Source organism: Penaeus vannamei, chromosome 16 (genome assembly GCF_042767895.1).
Source record: "Penaeus vannamei isolate JL-2024 chromosome 16, ASM4276789v1, whole genome shotgun sequence".
Classification (NCBI taxonomy): Eukaryota; Metazoa; Arthropoda; class Malacostraca; order Decapoda; family Penaeidae; genus Penaeus; species Penaeus vannamei.
Window position 1 is genome coordinate 19,466,072 of NC_091564.1, and position 5,000 is coordinate 19,471,071.

Sequence of the window (5,000 nt, forward strand, 5' to 3'; positions counted from 1 at the left end):
AAGACTCTGCCATTATTGATTTGATAGCCTTCAATAATTTGATTGGGAGACTGGTTGGCAGTTGTACATCAGACCACTTTTTAAATCGGAATTTATTAGGTCGTAAATGGGTCCTTTGATATCGAAACATCTGTAGTGTTTATATCAATACATTTGCGGTTTGTGAAAACAGTTCTCATTAATGTTGACAAGGAACCAGCCTATTTATTTTTAAAATCAAATCAATTTAGAAAGCAATAATGATGACTGCTTTTCACCAACACCGAAAAGATCCCTCACACACTCATTAAAAAAAGTGAAATTGGAATATAGATTTTGATTAATTAACCGTTACGTGTTTGTTTTTGATATCAATGTTGACTTACGTATAAATTGAAATGGGAGACGCTGTGATCATATGAGGTAGGCCTATATGACTACCTGAGTGGATAGTTTTTTTCTTCTTTCTTTTTTAACATTAATTTTGAATTTTGGAATATGGAAGAGGGATATTTAGTGTTTGCTTTATCAAAGCTAATGTGCTTTCTTCTTTTTCCCATTTTTTTATACAAGCGAATGTGGCAGCAGAGGATTCAATAGATGTTATATAAATGTCATAGTATCTTGTTTTACTTCAATCTGTTTTATATTAATAACTCGATTTCTTTTTTTTCGTCTTTATCCATATGGACAGAGAGGCGCTGATGGGAAATGCTATCCTTGCACAATATTTTTTTTTTTTTACATTTCATCAAAAAAAGATTATTTTTGTGAATGTCCTTGCGTCAATATCACTTTTTTAAACCCCCTTTTTTGTATCTCATGAACTTTCTTCTGCAGTTTTATCTTTTGACAGACAGGCATAGACAGAGATGATGATGACTCCGAGGGATAAGATTATGAATAGGGATGATCGGGGATGGTTATCCTTAAGTTAAAAGCGAAAGAGGGAGAGAAAGAGAGAGAGAGAGATAACAGAGGCAGACAGAGAACAGGATGGGATATCGCGGGCCGGTATGTGGAAGAGAGGAAAAGAGGTAATAAAACAGGGAGGAGCGAATAAAGAGGAGAAGGAATCCGAAAGGACTCTAGGACTTGGGAGGAAATAGGCCAAGGACGCGAGCTGGAGGGCCCCTTTGGAAGAATCCTTATCTTGTCTCTTATCTCTCTTGTTTCTTCATCGGCGTCGTAATCATTCCCTGTGACTTCCTTGTGAGTATGTGTCAGAACGGTGTGAAATAAAAATTATACATATCCTTTTTCATTATTAATGTTGTAAACTTCGCAAAATACAAACTGGTCTGTAATCCGTGTTAAAGAATGTGTTTAGAGAAATACAGAAAAAAAGATAGTGAAAAGTGCATCATGGGGAACTGTGTTTATATCCCGTGTTAAAACTTGTGCTGCATGTAGTGTCTTGTTTTGCCAATGATGTGTGTTTCCTGGTTGGATCCGAACTTTCAAATAACCTGTGTAATTTAGTGTGTTGGAATGAAAGGAACGTGAGGGAGGCGGGGCGTTCGGGTGTGTGTGTGGATACCGTGCAGGGAAGTCTCGAACTTTCCCCAATACAACGTATAAACACACAACGATAACGCCTGTGGCCATACCTTCAAGAATGGGGAGCCAAATTTTCTAAATCTATTTCTTGGAGGAAAAAATAAAATGATTTGGAAAATTGGAGAAGTCAGGGGGGAGGGGGAGGAGGGAGAATGCTGGTTTTGTACGTAAGGTTGGGATGTGTCCAAACATAGTTAATTTGTTTATTTTATTATTATTGTGGGGACTTTTAGTATGCGCGCGCGCGCGCGTGTGTGTGTCAACTGTATTTTGTCTATGTGAGACCTAGTGACGATTTCTTTATTCCCATAAAATTGACATAATAACAGGAATGATAATGTTGGTAGCACTAGTCATTTCTTATTATCATTTATACCTTTTTATATAATCTTGTGTAGACAATATCTGATAGGAAGTAACCACCTTTGGAGGGTTTTTCCCTGTCAGTTAATATTTGCTTAGAACAAGAATAAAACATTGATTAGCTTAAGATAGTGGTTTTATTATATGTTCATCCACATGAGTTATCCAAGAGAGCAATGATTCAAAATATGAACACTGATATGTATATGTATGTATTTTATTGTGAAAACAGTGATGTATGTACACACTTCAGCAGATGACATGAAAGGAAAGGGAAGAAGGAACTCTAATACACTTTACAGAAACGTGGGTAAGACATAAAATTATTTTCCTCTTGCTGTGTAGAACAATGAATATAATGCATAATGATGGTGGAAATGAAACCGTGGTGGGAAAAGGCAACAGGAAACGAGAGAAAAAAAAACTTGACAACGCTTGGTAAATGTCAGATCGGTCGTGCGTGCGCGCGAGCGGGCGCTATGTGTATACCGGCTGTGTTTGGCATTTACAAATGACCAAGGGGAAAAGGCATCTGTTATACAGACTTTATATATTTCCATCGAAAATATGAGTATCTGAGGGAGCAGATATGTCGAGCAAATGGAAGAGCCGGTGCCTTTTTTTTCTTTTTCTTCTTCTTCTGTTTCCTTCCAGAACAGGATATCCACGTAGGGCGTTTTGAAGAAGAGGGATTAAACTTGCAGATACGGAATGATCAGTGTGCACTTGAAAGGACTTTGCTGAACACAAACATTAATCTGAAATTGTGGCTTTAACACACAATATCAAAAGCTCGAATCCAGTCTAGTTGTACAATTAATTCTAGAACAATGGGTTCATAGAGATGTAAGGCCTCTGAGATATCACAGTTACAGAGTTTACACAATTGCACAATGGAATGTAACTGCTATTAATATATAATTTTCATACGTATATATAGATTAAACCATATGATAGACTCAGTAATTGGAGCATTGCTCAGAGCAGCGAAGAGTGCCACAGTGACCTCAAGAAAATATAGGGTTAGTGTCAGGAAACATGAATACATACACACACACACACACACACACACACACACACACACACACACACACACACACACACACACACACACACACACACACACACACACACACATATATACATATATATATATATATATATATATATATATATATATATATTCATTTATTTATTTTTTATATATATATATATATATATATATATATATATATATATATATATATATATATATATATATATATATATATATATATATATTTATATATAATGTGTGTGGAAACATTTTGGTACACATACCCATCATATCTGTTTTTTGTCTTTCAATCTGATGCCTGTCTATACTCGAGCACAAGAAGAGACGGCCAAAATCCAATTAGAAATGAGACCTACCTCCCCCCCCTCCCCCCCGCCCTCCCCCACACTAACCCATTTATTTATTTTTTTCTCTCATGAAGACCATCGAAATAATTGCAACGGCGTCATCCTAATGTCCCTCAGTACAAAGCTCCCGATTCAGCCAAAGCAAGCAATAATTGTGATGAGAATACCCCCCACCCCCACCCCACCCCACCCCACCCCCCATTCGTTTCCAGGGAGACACACGCTCGGGATAATTATAGCATTTCATTAGCGGGTCTAATTATCATGTGTTGCTTCGTTAATTCGGGATTTTATTGGCGTTGTGCTTGTGATTTTCTTCCTTATATGGTGCGGAGGAGGAAGAAGGAAGAGAGAGAAAGAAGGAAAGAAAGAGGGAGAGGGAGGAAGTAGGAAAGAAAGAAAGAAAGAGTTGTGGTTTGCGCAGGTCGGGAGGTAATCAATCTCGCTTCTGTCACCCGTTCTCTCTTCTCTTTCCTTCTTCCTTACATCGCTGTCTCTCTCTCTGTATGAATTGTTTCAGTTTTTGTTTTTTCCTTTATTTCTTATTTTGTATTTAGTCTTCCATTCATTCTAATCGTCCGTTTCATATTCTTACCCTTTCCTCTCCTAACTTAAATCTCCTTCCTTTCCCTATTCCTTGATTTCCTCTTCCTCCACCTCTTTGTCTCTCCTCCTCCCTGTTCCTTATCATCTTGTTTGGTCTTCCTTCTTCCTCTCTCTTCCTGCATCCTCCTTCCGCACCTGGTCTATCCTCTCGTCTCCTCTCCCCTTTCTTTTTCTTCCTCGGTACTCCTCCTTCCTTCCTCATCTTCCCTCCTCTCCCTTTTCCATCTTCCTCCTCCCTTCTTCCTCCTCTCCCCTTTCCATCTTCCTCGATTCTCCTCCCTCCTCCTTCCTCCCCTTCCCTTTCCCTTCTATCTTCCTCGATTCTTCTTCCTCCCCTTCCCTTTCCATCCTCCTCCTCCTTCCTCCTTCCTCCTTCCTCCTTCCTCCTCCAGGCTTCCTCGAATCTTCTTCCGAAATGAGCCTCTTCCCTTTCCATCCTCCTTCCTCCTTCCTTCTTCCTCCTTCCTCCTTCCTCCTCCAGGCGCTCAATCTCGGCCGAAATGAGTCGCGTAATCCACATTATCCTACGCTGGGTTTCTCTCTCCGCTTATCTCCTTCTCTCTTTCTCTTCCCTCTTTCTCTTCCTCTGTTCTTTATTTCTCTTCCCCTCTTCGCTCTTTCTCTTTCAATCTTCTCTCTTTGTCTTCCCCTCGTCTCTCATTCTCTTCCTATCTTCTCTCTTTGTCTTCCTCTGTTCTCTCATTCTCTTCCTCTTTTCTTTCTCTTTCCCTCTTCTCTCTTCCTCTTCCCCTCGTCTCTCTTTCTCTACCTCTGTTCTATATTTCTCTTCCCCTGTTCTCTCCTTCTCTCTTCGCGATTTCTCTCCCTTTCTCAAGGCGGTGATGCTTGCGTGTATACTCCCACGTAAACTCCAAGGCATTCTGCATGTGTGTGAGGTTTGTTTATTCGCCATACGTACACACGGGCGGGGATGCGGACATTCGCACACACACACCCGCGCACATACACCCGCACAATGATATGCATACATCCACACATTGGCACACGTACGGACATTGGCACATACATACACATACACGCACACACACAGATACACACACACACTCACACACACACACTCACACACA

At 39.9% G+C, this 5,000-nt stretch overlaps 1 protein-coding gene and 1 long non-coding RNA gene across 2 annotated transcripts in view; both read left to right on the plus strand.

Moving 5' to 3' along the window:
• Positions 1 to 2,029, plus strand: part of LOC113804332 (uncharacterized) — a 4,712-nt gene extending 2,683 nt beyond the window's left edge. The window contains exon 2 of the long non-coding RNA XR_003475587.2: positions 820 to 2,029. This is a non-coding gene — a long non-coding RNA (uncharacterized lncRNA). The remainder of the gene's footprint in view (positions 1 to 819) is intronic.
• The window catches only part of heca (hdc homolog, cell cycle regulator), a 120,162-nt gene that overhangs the window by 32,757 nt on the left and 82,405 nt on the right, over positions 1 to 5,000 (plus strand). The gene's annotated exons all lie outside the window — the stretch shown is intronic.